The following is a 19,105-nucleotide window of genomic DNA, read 5'->3' as shown; positions in this document are numbered from 1 at the left end:
ATTAGTAGTAGTGTGTTAGAAAAATGTTAACTTCTTAGAAAAATCGAAGAAAAAAGAAAAAAGAACGAAAAAAGTAGAAAAATGTGACTTTTCCCGACGATGGATCTCATTCAATAGGTTTCTTGAGTGATTTAAGTCGAAAGAAAAAAGACAAAAAGATATTATTTTGTTAGGCAATGTAATAATTCCCCTTTGGTTTTTCTTTTTGTCGCAGTTCTTTTCCAAGGGTTTGTTTGAACCGAGTGTAGTTAGTTGTATTATTTTTAGGAGTAGGAGCCATTGTGCTGTGATTGGAATTGAAGCAATATCTCTTGACTTTGTTATGCCTTGAGAATAGTGAGTACTTTGGTTGTGACTCTTAGGCCCAGTTTTTGACTCTTGGGTAAGAACCTTAAATTGTATGATTTTAAATTTGCTTAACTGCTTTGACTAGAGTGTCTTGATGAGTCCAATCCTGAGTGAGTTATGTGACATGTGTGTGATTCTGTGCATTGCATTTGATGTCTAGAACTTTTCCCCTGTGTTTGCAAAGTGAAATAGTAGTTTTGTTCAGTTTTGGAAGTAATATAGTCATTTCTTTATTGATCCATATATATATATATATATATATATATATATATATATATATATATATATATATATATATATATTTTCCCCGCCTAAGTGTTATGTATCATAGTAAACCCTTTGAGCCTGTAATCTTATTTCTTTGGCAAAATGATTACAAGCCTTATCCATTTGTTTGAATTAACCATCTATTTGAACCTTTTCACCTCTCATAAGTACTTGAATTGTAATGAACTTTGTAAAAGTTGAAGTGTGGGGTGCTGGTTTGGCTTTTGAGTGGAACCAATAAAATAAGGAGAAAGGTGCACTATTTTAAAAAAGTAAGAGCCACTTGAATTGAAAAAAAAAAGGTAGTTGTATTGTGTAAAACAAATTCCTTGATAGTGGTGACTCGTGATGTAATTGTGCTTAAAGAAGTAAGGAGTTAATATGCATTGATGTGAAAGTGGAGTTATGGTTTGACATAATTATGGGGTGTTAAATGTTAAAGTGTATGTATTAAAGTTCTTAGGGAGGAGTAATCACTCGTATATCTAAATGTATCCTACCCGTCCCGCAGCCTACATTACAATCAAATAAAGTCTTAATTGATCCTTGACTGAATGAGTTCGATTAGTAGAGTAGTACACTACGGGAAAGCCTATGGTTCATCTTTTGTGGCATATGAATGTTGTTTCTGAGAGTGAGTGAATTATTTCTAGATTGAGTTCCTAATTGTTATTGAATTTTATGTGTGTGGAACTACTCTCTTTTGTTGTGTGAGTGCACTTGATTCATGAAGGAAAGGTAATGTCGTTGACCTCTATATTAGAGTAAGTGAGCAGGTTGTGAAAAATGCGTTGTGCTTGTGAGTCAAATTTTAAGGTGAGGATGTTACTGTATTGTGCTTAGTTTATTTTAGATATTCTTGGTATGATGCGTTATGAGAGTGGTTTTAAAAGGTCGTGTTGTTGTAAAGTGTAGAACATTTCTCGAGGACGAGCAAGAGTTTAAGTGTGGGGTGTTGATAAACGACCTGTCGCGACCCAATTTCCCCTCCGTATGACGTCGTGATGGCGCCTAGTCGACTAGGTAAGCCTAATATTTTGCGGAATAATCAAATGAAAATATAAATTTAACAGCTAACTGGGTACCACACCGCTTGGCATGTACAATAACCAACTATTCAAAAATACACCGAATATTCCCAAACCCGAAACATCGTGAATCATAAACTACAGAAGGAAAATCTAGTGTCTCTATACATCAGAGTCTAATAAAACGAAAATACAGAAGATAATGGACATGGGGAAGAGTAGAAGGGGACTCCGAGGTCTGCGGACGCGGAAGATATACCTTGAAGTCTCCAAAGCTGTCCCGGCTCACTGATAGTTCGGCTAATAAGGAGCACTTGGATCTGCACACGAAAAACATATGCATAAGAGTAGCATGAGTACATCACAATCGGTACCCAGTAAGTGCCAAGCCTAACCTCGGTCGAGCAGTGACGTGGTCACATCAGGGCCCTACTACTATATATATATATATATATATATAATAAAAAAAGGTAGAATGAAATACGGTAGTAAAATAAAGACTGAAATTTAATAGGAATGAAATCATAGAAGACAACAACTTTGTACACAAAGATAACAACAGAGGATCTCCCGAGATACCGTCTCGTAGTCCCAAACATAAATGTACAGGGGAATCTTCTGGAATACCGTTCCGTAGTCCCAAAGTTAATATGCAGTACAGGGGGATCTCCCGGAATACCGTTCCGTAGTCCCAAAGTAAATATGCAGTACAGGGGGATCTCCCAGATTACCGTTCCGTAGTCCCAAAGTAAATATGCAGTACATGGGGATCTCCTGAAATACCGTTCCGTAGTCCCAAAGTAAATATTCAAGACAGGGGGGATCTCCCGGAATACAGTTCCGTAGTCCCAAAGTAAATATGCAAGACAGGGGGATCTCCCAGAATAACATTCTGTAGTCCCAAAGTAAATATGCAATACAGGGGGATCTCCCGGAATACCGTTCCGTAGTCCCAAAAGTAAATATGCAACTCAAATAATAGAATTAACAGCTACAACACGAAATCATACAATTTAGAGAAAGTACAAGTCAAGGAAAAACATGAAATTCACTAAACATGCTGCACAAAGTTCAGATAAGCTAATATGATACTACACATGCTGGTGTAACTCAAATAAGAAGGAAACAAGTTATTACTTAGCAGAAATCGGGTTTTTACAGCAATTAGCCCGTGTACGTACTCGTCACCTTGCGTGTATGACACTCACATATCAAAACAGTACCAAATCCTAAGGGAATTTCCCCCACACAAGGTTAGGCAAGCCATTTACTTTGAACCAAGCTCAATCAATCGGCCACAATTCCTTTCCCACGAATATCCGGCCCCGAATGGCCCAAAGCAAGCCAAAAGAAATTAAATATCATAAATACAATCACAATAGACTCATCTAATTAATGAAATCAATACTTTAACAAAAATTCCGAAAGTCGACCCGGGCCCACGTCTCGGAATCGGGTAAAAGTCACAAAATACGAACACCCATTCACTCACAACTTCACTCGTACCAAAACTATCCAAACCTGATGTCTAAATCCCAATCAAAACTCAGATATTCGGTTAGGGAACTCTTCCCCCATTTTCCCAACTTTTCAATCCAAATCCGAAATTAAATGGAGGAAACAACTATAGATTAATGAAATACAACTGAAAACGAGTTAGGAATCATTACCCCAAAGCTCTCTCTGAAAATCCTTCGAAAAATCACCAATTCCCAAGTTCCCAAGTCCAAAAATGAAGAAATGAATCAAACCCTCGATTTGGCCCCTTTTTCTGCCAGTTAAACCGCACATGCGGTCCATTAACCGCTTCTGCGGCTAAAGCTCCGCACCTGCGGCTAATGCTCCGCACATGCGGAATTTAATTAATTTCCCTGGCTCCGCACCTGCGCACATATATCCGCATCTGCGGATGCGCTTCTGCGCTCAATCGTCCGCTTCTGCAGAACTTGGCTTCCTCCCCAAATCCCCTTCAGCGATCTCTCTTCCGCAGATGCGGCTTACTCGTCGCCCCAGCGACCACTGTCCCTCACGATTTAAAGCACATCTACAACCTTTCTCTCACTTCTGCGGGACCGCACCTGCGGACTTCCCACCGCAGGTTCGAAAATACCAGAACCAGCAACATCAGAATATGTACAAGTCATATTTTCCATCCGTTAAGCACCCGAAACTCACCCGAGGCCCCAGGGACTTCGACAAAATATACCAACCAATCCTAAAACACAATACGAACTTAATCAAGCCCTCAAACGACCCAAAACAACGCTAAAATCACGAATCATCCTCTGAATCAAACTTAAAGAACTTAGAATTTTCCAAATTTGACAACCGATGCCGAAACCTATCAAACCACGTTTGATTAACCCCAAATATTTCACACAAGTCATATTTAACATTACAGACCTACTCCAACTTCTGAAATCAGAATCCGACTCCGATATCAGAAATTTCACTACCGGTCAAAATCTCAAAAAAAATTGACTTTTGCCATTTCAAGCCTAAATGAGCTACAGACCTCCAAAACGAAATCCGGACATGCTCCTAAGCCCAAAATCACCCAACGGAGCTAACGGAACGGATGAAACTCCATTCCGGAGTCATCTTCACATAGTTCCTACTACAGTCAAAATTATAAGACTTAAGCTTTCATTTTAAGGACTAAGTGTCCCAAAATACTCGAAACCAAAACAAACCCTCCCGGCAAGTCACTTATTACTCTCAAAATGACCAGCCGGGTCGTTACATCCTCCCCCTCTTAAAACAATCGTTCATCCTCGAGCGAGTATAAAGACATACCAGAAGTGGTAAAAAGATGAGGATAACGGCTGCGCATATCCTGCTAGGTCTCCCAAGTCGCCTCCTCGGCGCTGTCCCCTCTACTGAACCTTCACGAAAGCAATATTCTTTTACCTTAGCTTTCTGACCTACCTATCTAAAATAGCCACTGGCTCCTCAACATAAGATAGATCCTTGTCCAATTGGACTGAGCTAAAATCCAACACATGAGACGGATCTCCGTGATACTTTCGGAGCATCGAAACATGAAATATCGGATGAACTTATGCTAGGCTGGGAGGTAAAGCAAGCTCATAAGCAACCTCTCCAACTCATCAAAACACCTCAAAGGGACCAATAAACCTTGGGCTTAGCTTGCCCTTCTTTCCGAACCTCATAACGCCCTTCATATGCGAAACCTCGGAGCAAGAACTGCTCTCCAACCATGAATGCAACATCGCAAACCTTTCGATCCGCGTAACTCTTCTGTCTAGACTGGACTGTGCGAAATCTATCCTGAATCACCTTAACCTTCTCTAAGGCATCCTGAACCAAGTCCGTATCCAATAATCTGGCCTCGCCTGGCTAGAACCAACCCACTGGGGAACGATACTGCCTGCCATACAGAGCCTCATATGGTGCCATCTGAATGCTGGACTGATAACTGTTGTTGTAAGCAAACTCCGTAAGTGGCAAAAACTGGTCCCAAGCACCCACAAAATATATCACACATGCGTGGAGCATATCTTCCAATATATGAATAGTGCACTCAGACTGTCCGTCCGTCTAAGGGTGGAATGTTGTGCTCAACTCATCCCGAGTACCCAACTCCTGCTGTACATCCTTCCAAAACTGTGATGTAAACTGTGTACCTCAGTCAGAGATGATAGATACCGGTACTTCATGAAGCCTGACAATCTCGCGGATATAAATTCGAGCCAACTGCTCGGAAGAATAGGTAGTCATCATAGGAATGAAATGAGTTGACTTGGTCAGCATATCTATAATCACCCAAACTGCATCAAACATCTACTGAGTCCGTGGGAGTACAACAATGAAATCCATAGTGATCCGCTCCCATTTCCACTCCGGAATCTCTAACTTCTGAAGCAATCCACTGGACTGCTGATGCTCATACTTTACCTGCTGGCAATTCAGACACCGAGCTACATATTCTACTATGTCCTTCTTCATTCTCCTCCACCAGAAATGCTGTCTCAAGTCCTGATACATCTTTGCAGCACCTGGATGAATAGAGTACCGCGAACTGTGAGCCTCCTAGAGAATCAACTCACGCAAACCATCCATATTAGGCACACATAGCCTACCCTGCACCCTCAATGCACCATCATCCCTAATATTGACGTCCTTAGCATCACCGTGCTGGACCGTGTCCTTAAGGACAAACAAATGGGGGTCATCATACTGACGCTCCCTGATACGATCATAAAGAGATGACTGAGAGACCACACGAGCCAATACTCGACCTGGCTCAGAAATATCCAATCTCACAAACTGGATGACCAAGTCCTGAACATCCAACGTCAATGGCCTCTTTGCTACTGGTAGATATGCTAAACTCCCCAAACTCTTTGCTCGGCGACTCAAAGTATTGACGACCACATTGGCTTTCCCCGGATGGTACAAAATAGTGATATCATAGTCCTTAAGTAGCTCCAACTACCGCCACTGACGCAAGTTAAGATCCTTTTGCTTGAACAGATGCTGCAAACTCCGATGATCGGTGTAAATCTCACAAGGAACACCGTACAAATAATGCCGCCAAATCTTCAAGGCATGAACAATAGCTGCTAACTCAAGGTCGTGGACCATATAATATTTTTCATGCACCTTCAGCTGTCTAAACACATAGGCAATCACCCTACCGTCTTGCATCAACACCGAGCTGAGACCAATCCTCGATGCATCATAATATACAGTATAAGACCTCGAACCTGTAGGCGATACCAATACTGGGGATGTAGTCAAAGCTGTCTTAAGCTTCTAAAAGCTCTCCTCACATTCCACTGTCCACCTGAACGGAGTACCCTTCTGGGTCAGCCTGGTCATATCTGTTGCAATAGATAAGAAACCCTCTACAAATAGATGGTAATACCCCTCCAAACCAATAAAACTCCGGATCTCTGTAGGTGAGGACGGTCTGGGCCAACTCTTCACTGCTTCAATCTTCTTCGGATCTACCTGGATCCCATCACACGATACTATATGACCCAATAATACCATTGAGTCTAGCCAAAACTCACACTTTGAAAATTTTGTATATAACTTCTTTTCTCTCAAGGTATGAAGTACAGTCCTCCGGTGCTGCTCATGATCCTCATGAGTCCGGAAGTACACCATGTAATGACCCGGCCGGTCGTTTTAAATATTATAACCTTGTTTCCCCATTTACTTCTCAATTTATGGTTTACAGTTGATTTATAACTTATCGGGTTAGTTAGTTCAGGTCCGGAAGGAATTCGGAGTGAAATGAGACACTTAGTCTCATAATTGGAAATTTAAGTTAGAACAGACCGGATGGGGACTTATGTATAAATGGTCTCGGATTCAAATTCTAATATTTCCAATAGCTCTGTATAGTGATTTTGGACTTAGGAGCGTGTCCAGAATATTATTTGGAGGTCCGTAGTGGAATTAAACTTGAAATGGCGAAAATCAAATTTTTGGGGAGTTTGACCGGGGGGTTGACTTTTTGATATCGGGGTCAAAATCCGATTCTGAAAATTTGAATAGGTCAGTTATGTCATTTATGACTTGCATGCACAATTTGAGATCAATCGGATGTGATTTGATAGGTTTCAGGGTCGTTTGTAGAAATTGGAATTTTTAAAGTTCATTAGGCTTGAATTACGGTGTAATTCATGATTTTAGCATTGTTTGAGATGATTTGAGGGTTCGACTAAGTTCGTATGACGTTTTAGAACTTGTTGGTATATTTAGTTGAGGTTCCAAGGGGATCGGGTGAGTTTCGGATGGTTAACGGATCAAAATTTGGACTTAAAAAACTGCTTGAATTTTCTGATATCTATATCTGATTTCCTTATATGCGATTGCGTGAATGCGTGTGCGATCATGTAGGCTTAGTTGGTCAGTGGAGGTTTTTGTTCTACGCGATCGCGTAGGGTTAATTTGAGGTAGTGATATTTTGTGCTTCGTGGTCGCGTGAGGTGGGACGCGATCGCGTAGCTATGTGAGTTTGTTATTCGGGAATGCGTGAAGAAGGTCGCATTCGCGTAGATGAAATGAGCAGAAATGGAAATCATTCATTTGTGCTTCGCGATCGCGTGGTTAGGACCGCGATCGCGTAGGTCTTTGATGTTGTGCATTGAGATCGCATGGGAAAGTCCGCGATCGCGTAGAGTTAAATTTGGGCTGTGGCAAACTGTTCTTCGCGATCGCGTGGGAATGTTCGCGATCGCGTAGAGCTAATGTCTGGGCAGAGAGTTTAAGGTCTGAAAATGGGACTCCATTTTCGACGGATTTGATCTCGGGAAGAGGCGATATTTGGGAGACAATGGGGTAAGTATTCTTAACTCAATATTGGTTAAATTACGCGAATCTATTGTTGTTTTTATCAGTTAATGGGTGAATTAAGTTGGAAAAATTTAGAAAACCCTCTTGGTTTAAATTGTAGATTTGAGGGTCGAGATGAGGTCGGATTTTAGTAAAATTGGTATGGCTCGTGGTTGAATGGACTTTCGGATTTTGTTGTCGGGTTCCAAGACATTTTTGAGCTAAATTTTGGATTTTAATGGAAAATTAGTATTTTCTCACGGAATTAATTCCAATAAATTTTAGTGATTAAAATGAATTATTTATGGCTAGATTCGAGGTGTTTGGAGGCCAATTCATGAGGCAAAGGCTTAGCGGAATAAGAATTTCACGGTTTGAGGTGTCTTAAATTTGGTCCTGAGGGTATGAAACCCCGGATTATGTGTTTTGTGAGTAGTTTTGAGGTGATGCACATGCTAGGTGACCGACGTGTGAGAGCGCACTGTAGGAATTGTGACTTGGTCAAATTCCTTGGAACTGCGAAATTGAGTTATCTGTTGATATCCGTAAATTCTCTACTTGATAGGGAAAAATTGAGATGAGACTCGTATTAAAAATCATGTTTAGACATATGTTGTTATTATTGGTACCCACTGGGGTCATTTCTGTGGTTGAATAATATGTTCAAATTTTATTTTTTCACTTAGTCATGTTTGTTCATTTTATATCATACCTCAGTCTCTCTTATTATTATTGATGCATCATATTAATATTTTTGGGTTGCTTATCGTGATTTCTGAGAGCCCGAGAGACTCGAGAGGTTGATGACTAAGTGATGCTGAGGGCCTAATTGTGAGGATATTTATGGATCGGGCTGCACGCCGCAACACGTTTATTTAATTATGCCATAATTGGCTTGAAATAGTGCTTGGGCAGAAGGAGCCCATCCGGAGTCTGTGCACACCCCCAATGAGCGCATGTACCTACTGAGTACAAATGCCCAGTACAAGTGGCAAGTGGCGAGTGGCGAGTGGCGAGTGGCGAGTGGCGAGTGGCGAGTGATGAGTGACTGTGAGGAATGAGTGATTGTGAGGTTGGAGTGAAAGGGAGGACTGAGTGTCTGTTACTCTGAGAGGATGCATTGATTTCATTATTTTCCGCATTTCAGCTGTCATATATCACTATTTTGGGAATTTCGAAAGAATATTATTTTATGTTTCGGTCAAACTTGATATGAAATTTCAGTGAAATCTTAAATGTTGAACTTGAGAGCATGCCTACTCTTTTATATTAGAAAGTATTGTATTTGGACTTAGCTGAGAAGGTTGTCACTGCTTTCAGTTCTTTATTTATTATTGTTACTTACTGAGTTGGTTGTACTCATACTACAACTTGCATTTCGTGTGCAGATCCAGGTTTTCCCGGGCATAGCAGGTGTTGATTCTCTCGCACGATTGATTTTTTGGAGATTCAGAGGTAGCTGCCATTTTTCGCAGACCTTGTCTCTCTTTACCTATCTCCTTGTTTAATGTATTTGGTCTTAGATTGTTGTAGACCGTATTTTCCAGACTTTTATTCATACTAGATGCTTAGGTACTCAGTGACACCGGGTTTTGGGTGTGTTTATATATGTATTTGTGAGTTTTATTCTGCTATATTTAGATATTATGTTTTCAAACATAAAAGATATGGTGGTTTATTGAGATTGTCAGATTGCCTAGTATTGAGATAGGCGCCATCATGACCGGTGAGATTTTGGGTCGTGACAAGTTGGTATCAGAGCCCTAGGTTACATAGGTCTCACGAGGCATGAGCAGGTTTAGTAGAGTCTAGCGGATCGGTACGGAGACGTCTGTACTTATCTTCGGGAGGCTGCCTAACCCTTAGAAAAATTTCACATTATTGTATTCTGTCGTGCGAATTTGTTGATTCTGGAAACTAATTTTCTGTTAATCTATTGTCTCACAGATGGCGAGGACACGTACTACCGGATCAGTCGGTCAGCCACAAGTGCCACCAGTTAGGGCCGCGAGAGGTCGGGGATGTGGTAGAGGCCAGGGCCGAGGTAGAGGTCGAGGTATGGCTCATGCAGCGGTTGGAGCAGCACCTGTAGTACCGCCAATTGCTCCAGCTCAGGCACCAGCTGTGCCTATTGTGACTCCAGGCCTTCAGGAGACTTTGGCCCATATATTGACAACTTGCATGGCTTGCTCAAGTGGTTTCAGCTCAGGCCGCACCTGCCACTTCTCAGGCCGTGGGAGGTACTCATACCCCGGTTGCTCGTACTCCGTACTAGATTGTATAGGGACATAAGATACTGGGGGCACTACTAGCCCAGCCGACTACAGCTATTCAGGCCCAGGTATTTCCTGTTATGGCAGAAGATGAGCAGAGGAGATTTGAGAGGTTTTGGAGGTTTCGACCTACATCATTTAGCGGTGCTGAGTCAGAGGATGCTCAGGGATTTTTGGATAAGTGCCAGTGGATGCTGCGAACAACGGGTATTTTGGAGACTAGTGGGGTCTCGTTCACTACTTTTCAGTTTTCTGGGGCTGCCTTCAGATGGTGTGAGGCTTATGAGAGGCGCATGTCAGTTGGTGCAGTACCACTTATATAGCTAGAATTCTCTGTTCTCTTTTTGGAGAAGTTCGTGCCGCAGTCTCGTAGAGAGGAGTTACGTCAGGATGGCATGTCTGTGACGCAGTACGAGATGAGATTTTCTGAGTTGGCTCGTCACACAGTTTGGTTGTTTCCCACTGATAGGGAGAGGATTAGGAGGTTCATTGATGGCCTCACATATCAGCTGCAGTTACTTATGACTCGGGAGAGAGTATCGAGTGATATGTTTGATGAGGTAGTTGACATTTCTCAGCAGATAGAGATTGTACATAGTCAGGAACATGGAGAGAGGGAAGCCAAGAGGCCTCGTGGACCAGGTGATTTCAGCAGTGTTCCTTCAGGGGGTCAGTTTTACCGCGGAAGGGGTCGTCTTTATAGACACGCTCAGACGGGCCGTCCAGTTCACCGTGGTGCATCATCTAGCCATGGTTTATACAATTCTCATCAGGGCCAACCATCCCTCGGCGCCCTTCTAGCCCAGAGTTCGTCCCGTGCCCCTTCAGTTCAGGGTTCATTTGCACTGGGTGCTTCTAGCAGTGATCCTGGTTCTCGGGGCCCAATTCTGTCTGCACCACCATTAGTACCGGGGAGCTGCTTTGAGTGAGGGTAATTTGGTAATATGTGGAGACAGTGTCCTCATTGCTAGGGAGGTCCAGTGCAAAAGAGGAGTCAGACTACGACTTCAGCACCAGTTACTTCACCACCCGCCCAGCCAGCTCGGGGTGGGGGTCAATCAACTAGGGGTCGCCCAGGAGGGGGGGCGATCAGTTGCGGTCAGGCCCGATTCTATGCTTTTCCTGCCAGGCCAGATGTTGTTGCTTCAGATGCAGTGATCACATGTATTATTTTAGTGTGCCACATGGAGGCTTCTATATTATTTGACCCTGGTTCCACTTATTCATATGTGTTTTCGTATTTTAATCATTATCTGGATATGCCCCGTGAGTCTTTAATTTCACCTGTTTTTGTATCTACACTGGTGGGAGATATTATTATTGTGGACTGTGTGTATCAGTCGTGTGTGGTAACCATTGGGGAACTGGATACTAGAGTTGATCTCTTATTACTCAGTATGGTTGATTTTGATGTAATCCTGGGTATGGATTTGTTGGCTCCATGTCATTCTATTGTGGACTGTCACGCAAAAACTGTGACATTGACGATGTCGGGGTTGCCAAAGTTGAATGGAGAGGTTCTCTAGATTTTGTGCCTAGCAGGGTAATTTCTTATTTGAAGGCCCAACATATTGTTGGAAATGGATGTTTGTCATATTTGGCCTTTGCGATAGATGTTGATGCAAATACTCCTATTATTGATTTAGTACCGGTTGTGCAAGACTTTCTGGATGTATTTCCTGTAGACCTACCGGGTATGCCACCCGACAGGGATATTAATTTCGGTATTGACTTGGTGCATGGCACTCAACCCATTTCTATTCCTCTGTATCGTATGGCACCGGCTGAGTTAAAAGATTGAAAGAGCAACTTCAGGAACTCCTTGAAAAGGGGTTTATTAGGCCTAGTGTGTCACCTTGGGGTGCACCGGTTCTGTTTGTGAAAAAGAAAGATGGTACTATGTGGATGTGCATTGATTATAGGCAGTTGAACAAAGTTACAATCAAGAATAAATATCTTTTACCGCGTATCGATGACTTATTTGACCAGCTTCAGGGAGCGAGGGTGTTCTCCAAGATTGATTTGAGATCTGGGTATCACCAGTTAAAAATTCGGGATTCGTATATTCTAAAGACGGCATTCAAAAGTCGTTATAGCCACTATGAATTTCTTGTGATGTCTTTTGGGCTAACCAATGCCCCAGCAGCATTTATGCATTTGATGAATAGTGTATTCAAGCCATATCTTGATTTATTTGTAGTGGTATTTATTGATGATATTATGGTGTATTCACGTAGCCAGGAGGAGCATGCACAACACTTGAGTATTGTATTACAGAGGCTGAGAGAGGAGAGACTTTATGCCAAATTTTCTAAGTGTGAATTGTGGCTTATTCGGTGGCATTGTTGGGACATATAGTGTCCAGTGAAGGAATTAAGGTGGATCCGAAGAAAATAGAGGCAGTTCAAAAATGGCTGAGGCCATCTTCAGTTACTGAGATTTGGAGGTTTCTCAGCTTGGCCGGTTATTATTGTCGCTTCGTGGAGGGTTTCTCATCTATTGTCTCGCCTATGTCTAAATGGACCCAGAAAGGTGCTCCGTTCAGGTGGTCGGATGAATGTGAAGATATCTTTCAGAAGCTCAAGACAGCGTTGACTATAGCTCCGGTATTGTTGTTGCCTACAGGTTCAGAGTCTTATACTGTGTATTGTGACGCGTCGCGTATTGGTCTCGGCGCAGTGCTAATGCAAGACGGTAGAGTGATTGCCTATGCATCCAGATAGTTAAAGGTACATGAGAAGAATTATCCAGTCCATGATCTTGAGTTAGCAGCTATTGTTCATGCCTTAAACATTTGGCGACATTACTTGTACGGTGTCCAGTGTGAGGTATATACCGATCATCGGAGTCTACAATATTTGTTTAAACATAAGGATCTTAACTTGCAGCAACGAAGGTGGTTGGAGTTGCTTAAGGATTATGATATCATAATTCTCTATCATCCTGGAAAGGCCAATGTGGTGGCCGATGCCTTGAGTGGTAAGGCAGAGAGTTTGGGCAGCTTAGCATATTTACCGGTAGCAGAGAGGCCTTAAGCCTTGGATGTTCAGGCCTTGGCCAACCAGTTTGTTAGAATGGATGTTTCCGAGCTGAATCGAGTTTTGGCTTGTGTGGTTTCTTGGTCTTCTTTATATGATCGCATTAGGGAGCGCCACTATGATGATCATCATCTGCTTGTCCATAAGGACACGGTTCAGCACGGTGATGCCAAGGAGGTCACTATTGGGGATGACGTTGTATTATGGATGCAGGGCAGGCTATGTGTGCCTAATGTAGATGGTTTGCGTGAGATGATTCTACAGGAAGCTCACAGTTCGCGGTACTCCATTCATCCAGGTGCCGCAATGATGTATCAGGATTTGAGGCAGCACTATTGATGGAGGCGAATGAAGAAAGATATAGTTGGGTTTGTAGCTCGGTGTCTAAACTGTCAACAGGTAAAGTACGGGCATCAAATTCTGGGCGGATTACTACATAGACTTGAAATTCCGGAGTGGAAATGGGAGCATATTACCATGGACTTCGTAGTTGGGCTCCCACAGACTTTTAGAAAGTTTTATGTTGTTTGGGTGATAGTAGATCGGTTGATTAAATCTAAGCATTTTATTCCTGTTAGTACAAATTATTATTCGGAGCGGTTGGTTGGGATTTATATTCGCGAGATTGTTTGCCTATACGGTGTATCAGTGTCTATCATGTCAGATCGGGGCACGCATTTACATCAAATTTTTGGAAAGCAGCGCAGCGAGAATTGGGCACACAGGTTCAGTTGAGTACAACATTTCACCCTCAGATGGATGGATAGTCCGAGAGCACTATTCAGATATTGGAGGATATTATACGTGCTTGTGTCATTGATTTTGGGGGTTCTTGGGATCAATTTTTGCAACTCGCGGAGTTTGTTTACAATAACAGCTACCAGTCGAGTTTTCAGATGTCTCCGTATGAGGCATTATATGGGAGACGGTGTCGGTCTCCTGCTGGTTAGTTTGAGCCAGGTGAGGCTAGGCTATTGGGTACTGACTTGGTTCAGGATGCTTTAGAGAAGGTCAAAGTGATTCAGGAACGGCTTCGCACGACACAGTCTAGAAAGAAGAGTTATGACGACAGGAAGGTTCGTGATGTTATTTATATGGTTGGGGAGAAGGTTCTACTCAAGATTTCACCCATGAAGGGTGTGTTGAGGTTCGAAAGGAAGGGCAAGTTGAGACCTCAGTATATTGGGCCTTTTGAGATACTTAAGAAAATTGGAGAGGTGGCTTATGAACTTGCTTTTCCACCTAGTCTATCAGGTGTTCATCCAGTGTTCCATGTATCCATGCTCCGAAAGTATGTCGGGGATCCATCTCATATTCTGGATTTCAGTACAGTGCAGCTGGACGGTAATCTGACTTATGATATGGAGCCGGTGGCTATTTTAGACCGGCAGGTTCGAAAGCTGAGGTCGAAGAACATTGCATCAGTAAATGGAGAAGCTACTTGGTATATTGAGCAGGAGATGCGGAGCAAATATCCACAACTATTTAAGACTCCAGGTATGATTCTAAACCCGTTCGAGGACAAACATTTGTTTAAGAGGGCGAGAATGTAACGACCCGGCGGTTGTTTTGAATATTATAACCCTGTTTCCCCATTTACTACTCAATTTATGCTTTACATTTGATTTATGACTTATCGGGCTAGTTGGTTCGGGTCCGGAAGGAATTCGGAGTGAAATGAAACACTTAGTCTCATAATTAAAAATTTAAGTTAGAAAAGTCGACCGGATGGGGACTTATGTGTAAACGACCTCGAACTCGAATTCCAATAATTCCAATAGCTCCGTATGGTGATTTGGACTTAGGAGCGTGTCCGAAAAATTATTTGGAGGTCCGTAGTGAAATTAAGTTTGAAACGGCGAAAGTCGAATATTTGGAAAGTTTGACCGGGGGGATGAATTTTTGATATCGGAGTCGAAATTCGATTATGAACTTTTGAATAGGTCTGTTATGTCATTTATGACTTGCATGCAAAATTTGAGGTCAATCGGACGTGATTTGATAGGTTTCGGAGTCGTTTGTAGAAATTAGAAATTTCAAAGTTCACTAGGCTTGAATTAGGGTGTAATTCCTGGTTTTAGCGTTGTTTAAGGTGATTTGAGGGTTCGACTAAGTTCGTATGATGTTTTAGGATTTGTTGGTATATTTGGTTGAGCCTCGGGTGAGTTTCGGATGGTTAACGGATCAAAATTTGGACTTAAACAGCTGCTGGAATTTTCTGATATCTGTATCTGATTTTCTGATACGCGATCGCGTGAATGCGTCTGCGATCGCGTAGGCTTTGTTGGTCAGTGGAGGTTTTTGTTCTATGCGATCGCGTGGAGATATATGCAATCGTGTAGGGTTAATTTGAGGCAATGATATTTTGTGCTTCGCGATCGCGAAGCTATGTGAGTTTGTTATTCGCGAATGTGTCAAGAAGGTCGCGTTCGCGTAGAGGAAATGGGCAGAAATGGAAATCAGGCATTTGTGCTTCGCGATCGCGTGGTTAGGTCCGCGATCACGTAGGTCTTTGATGTTGTGTATCGCTATCGCGTAGAGTTAAATTTGGGTTGTGGCAAACTGTTCTTTGCGATCGCGTGGGAATTTTCGCGATCACGTAGAGCAAATGTCTGGGCAGAGAGTTTAAGTTCTGAAAATTGAACTTCGTCCCATTTTCCATTTTCGACGGATTTGAGCTCGGGAAGAGGCGATTTTTGGGGGATTTTCAGAGAAAACAACGGGATAAGTGTTCTTAACTCAATATTTGTTAAATTACCCAAATCTATGGTTGTTTTTATCAGTTAATGGGTGAATTACGTTGGAAAAATTTAGAAAACCCTCTTGGTTTAAATTGAAGATTTGAGGGTCGAGTTGAGGTCGGATTTTGGTAAAATTGGTATGGTTAGACTTGTGGTTGAATGGGCTTTCGGATTTTGTATCTTTTGTCGGGTTCGAAGACATTTTTGAGCTAAATTTTGGATTTTTATGGAAAATTAGTATTTTCTCACGGAATTAATTCCAATAAAATTTAGTGACTGAAACGAATTATTTGTGGCTAGATTCGAGGCGTTTGGAGGCCAATTCACGAGGCAAAGTCTTAGCAGAATAAGAATTTCATGGTTTGAGGTAAGTAATAGTTTTAAATTTGGTCCTGTGGGTATGAAACCATGGATTATGTGTTATGTGAGTGGTTTTGAACTGACGCACATGCTAGGTGACGAGCGTGTGAGCATGCACCGAAGGAATTGTGACTTGGTCAAATTCCTTGGAGCTGCGAAATTGAGTTATCTGTTGATATCCATACATTCTCTACGTGATAGGGAAAAATTGCGATGAGACTCGTATTAAAAAACATGTTTAGACATATGTTGTTATTATTGGTACCCACTGGGGTCATTTCTGTGGTTGAATAATATGTTCAAATTTTATTTTTTCACTTAGTCATGTTTGTTCATTTTATATCATACCTCAGTCTCTCTTATTATTATTGATGCATCATATCACTTTTTTGGGGATGCTTATCATGCTTTCTGAGAGCCCGAGAGACTGGAGAGGTTGATGACTGAGTGAGGCCGAGGGCCTAATTGTGAGGATATTTATGGATCGGGCTGCACGCCGCGGCATGTTTATTTAATTATGCCACGATTGGCTTGAAATAGCGCTTGGGCTGTAGGAGCCCCTCCGGAGTGTGCACACACCCCCAGTGAGTGCAGGTACCTACTGAGTGCGAGTGCCGAGTGATGAGTGATTGTGAGGAAAGAGTGATTGTCAGGAAAGAGTGAGTGTGAGATTGGAGTGAATGGGAGGACTAAGTGACTGTTACTCTAAGAGGATGCATTAATTTCATTATTTACAACATTTTAGTTGTCATATATCACTATTTTGGGAATTTCGGAAAACATTATTTTCTGTTTCGGTAAAACTTGATATGAAATTTTATTGAAATCTTAAATGTTGAACTTATGAGCATGCCTACTCTTTTATATTGGAAAGTATTGTATTTGTACTTAGCTAAGAAGCTCGTCACTACTTTCAGTTGTTTATTTATTATTGTTACTTACTGAGTTGGTTGTACTCATTCTACACCCTGCAATTCGTGTGCAGATCCAAGTGTTCTCGGGCATAGCGGGTGTTGATTCTCTCGCACAGTTAATTTTTCGGAGATTCAGAGGTAGTTGTCATGTTTCGCAGACCTTGTCTCTCTTTCCCTATCTCCTTGTTTAATGTATTTGGTCTTAGATTGTTATAGACCATATTTTCCATACTTGTATTCATACTAGATGCTCATGTACTCAGTGACACCGTGTTTTGGTAGTGTTTATATATGTATTTGTGAGTTTTTCTTCCACTAAATTTAGATATTATGTTTTCAAACTTAAAACATAAAGTGGTTTATTAAGATTGTCGGCTTGCCTAGTATTAACATAGGCGCCATTACAACGGGTGAGATTTTGGGTCGTGACACACAAGAATGTCATCAATAAACACAACGATGAATGATTCAAGATAGGGTCGGAACACACTGTGCATCAAGTGCATAAACTTTGTTAGGGCATTGGTCAGCCCATAAGACATCACAAGGAACTCATAATGACCATACCGAGTCCTGAAAGCAGTCTTCGGGACATCTGGCTCCCGAATCTTCAACTGATGATAGCCTGAACGTAAGTCAATCTTTGAAAACACTCTGGCACCCTGTAACTGATCAAATAAGTCATCAATACGAGGCAATGGATACATGTTCTTCATTGTGACTTTGCTCAATCGGCAGTAATCAATACACATCCGCATAGAACCATCCTTCTTATTTACAAAAAAGACAGGAGCACCCCAAGGTGACATACTAGACCGAATGAAGCCCTTATCAAGAAATTCCTGTAGCTGCTCCTTCAAATCCTTTAACTCAGTAGGAGCCATATGATATGGAGGAATAGAGATGGGCTGAGTGCCCAACAACAAATCAATTCCAAAATCAATATCTCTATCGGGTGGCATGCCCGGAATATCAGCTGGAAACACATCTGGAAAATCCCTCACTACTGAGACTGACTCAATTGTAGGGGTATCAATACTGACATCTCGCACATAAGCTAGATACGCATCACACCCCTTCTCAACCATTTATTGAGCTATAAGAAATGAAATAACTCTACTGGGAGTATACTCTAAGGTACCTCTCCACTCTAATTGCGGTAATCCTGGCATAGCCAGCATCACGATCTTAGCGTGACAATCAAGAATAGCATAATGGGGCGACATCCAGTCCATGCCCAAAATAATATCAAAGTCCACCATGCTGAGCAATAATAAATCGGCTCTGGTCTCAAAAGCACTAAGAGCAATCAAACATGATCGATATACGCGGTCCACAACAAGAGAGTCTCCCACATGAGTAGACATATAAACAGGGGAACTCAAAGAATCCCGAGACACGCCAAAATATGCGGCAAAATAAGAGGACACATAAGAATATGTAGAGCCTGGGTCAAATAATACCGACGCATCGCTATGACAGACCGGTACAATACCTGTAATGACAGAATCAGAAGAGATTGCTTCTGTACGAGCAGGATGGGCATAATATCTAGCCGGGCCTCCCTTTCTAGGGCGACCTCTACCTCCCCAACCTCCACCTCGAGCTGGCTGAGCAGGTGGGGAGGTAGCTGGTGCTGTAATCATAACATGAGGACCCAGTGGAGCACGTTGTGGCTAAGAAGTCTATGGAGGTTCACCCCTCCTAAATCAAGGGCAATCCCTTACCATATGGCGAGTGTCGCCACACTCAAAAGAAGTTCTGGGAGGGAGTGGTTGCTGTGACTGGCTGGGGCAAGGTCTTCTAGACTGGCCGCTAGGAACACCG

This window comes from Nicotiana tabacum, chromosome 14, assembly GCF_000715075.1.
Source record: "Nicotiana tabacum cultivar K326 chromosome 14, ASM71507v2, whole genome shotgun sequence".
NCBI lineage: Eukaryota > Viridiplantae > Streptophyta > Magnoliopsida > Solanales > Solanaceae > Nicotiana > Nicotiana tabacum.
This window is presented reverse-complemented; position numbering follows the sequence as displayed.